General features: G+C 36.8%; 1 pseudogene; it reads left to right on the top strand.

Moving 5' to 3' along the window:
* The first annotated feature begins 906 nt into the window (after nucleotides 1-906).
* LOC149177499 (DNA repair protein RAD51 homolog pseudogene) lies at nucleotides 907-1,530 on the top strand (annotated as a pseudogene).
* The last annotated feature ends 409 nt before the right edge of the window (nucleotides 1,531-1,939 follow it).

Here is a 1,939-nt window from a genome sequence, read left to right as displayed (position 1 = left end):
AATCTGATAATAAAATCTGAGCGCACATCTTCTTCCATCCCATAAACAACAAACTTATCCCGGTGTATGCTCAAGCCTAGTCATACAAATTAAAATTACCATTCATTCTTTCGCATTTGTCCACAAATTGTTGTATGTCCCTGATTTGAAATTACGCTTCGATTCATATCTGTGTTATTCATTTGCCTTGCAATTTTTCTACATTTGTCTGCGGATTACAACCTATCCAGGATCTGAATTTACGCTTTGGTTCCAATTGTCAGCCAGGGAGAAACACGCATATTCATCACAACAATTTGGTTGGCATGCGTATTATTCCATTGCTTATGCTGTCTTGCAGGCTAGGGAAACTAAACGAGGCCACACTTATCTGGATCAATATGGCGGGTAATGGCATTAGTGCCAATCTCGATGCCTACACAAATCTGGTACCGTGTATGAATTTAGGATGCAGACAATTGAGGATTCAGTAGAGTCGAAGATTCAATGTTTTGGAAATTAAATAAATTGGTTTTTTTTTTTTTTTACTGGATCAATTATAATAGTTTCTTACCATTCTACTACGGAAATTCAACCAACTAACTCTGCATTTATTTTATTTTTTATTTTTAGGAAATATCGATTAGAATGCTAATACTATGGTTCAAATTGACAATTGAAAAGGACTGGATTCTTAATAGTTGAATCTAGGGGCATGATTATACTTTCAGGTATCAAAAGGCGATACAGTTATTAAATATGGCAGATGCGAAGAGAATGAGGAAGAGCACACCAGACAAGGGAAAAAAAACACACTCTTCTAGTGAGGAACAACCTGAAACTGATCAAAGGGTCAACTAGGTAGCACCAGACACACTTCTTTCGTATTGGGTTTCCTTCTAAACTCGGTTTCTCGGTAATATTCCCATGGAGCAACAACCACAAATCTCTGAGAAAGATGAACAAGTAGAGGAGCAGCAACATGGACCCTACCCCATTGAGCAACTCTAGGCCTGTGGGATATCTGTTGTTGATATTAAAAATCTCAAAGATGCCATTGTATGGTAGAATCTGTTGCTTATTTCCCCAAGAAGGAGCTTGACAAGCTATTAGAAGGATGGGTGGAGACAGGATCAATCACAGACATTTATGAGGAATTTCAAACAGGAGAAACCCAATTATGCCACACATCTCTTCCTTACTTTTCAATTGTCATTAGATCAGGGAGGTGGTGAAGGCAAAGTACTTTTTATTGATGCCGAGGGAACCTTCATACTGCAACGACTTTTACAGATTGCAGAAAGGTTTGGGCTTTATGGAGCAGATGTGTTGGATAACATTTCCTATGCCAGAGTATATAATACTGATCATCAATCTAGGTTGTTGCTGGAATCAGCTCCTATGATGGCAGAGACAAGGTTTTCTCTGATGGTTGTGGATAGTGCTACATCTCTTTATAGAATGGACTTTATGGGCAGAGGCAAATTATTAGTAAGGCAAATGCATCTTGCTAAGTTCCTTAGAAGTCTTCTGAACCCTAAAAGACCCTGAAAATAACACTATCATGGGTCCTGAACATATTGCAAATACCGCAGGAATGATACACATCGTGAATAAGGAGGCCGATGTTACCAGTGATACTGGAATGGTCAGTAGAAATAGCGATAATGACAATGGAAGCCTAAAATGAAAATCAATGAGGGAAAACTCTCGTAACAATTTAGATAAGTGTGTAAGGTCAAAGAGTTGAACCAACAACTCTGATACCAACTGTAGGGACTAACCCTATATATATATATATATATATATATATATATATATATCCAAATAAAAATACAACAAGAAGAGAATCCCAAATTTATTAGGCACTATCTAACATATCCCTAAATTTCATTTCATTGAACATATCATCTAATTTACATATATTTAACTAAAGCCATAATGAAGTCATACAAAATAA

Source organism: Pinus tabuliformis, chromosome 4_1 (assembly GCF_031772625.1).
Source record: "Pinus tabuliformis cultivar Carrire ecotype Pingquan chromosome 4_1, CPIR1, whole genome shotgun sequence".
NCBI classification, from domain to species: domain Eukaryota; kingdom Viridiplantae; phylum Streptophyta; class Pinopsida; order Pinales; family Pinaceae; genus Pinus; species Pinus tabuliformis.
Note: the sequence above shows the minus strand (reverse complement) of the source record. Positions and strands in the feature narration are given on the sequence as shown.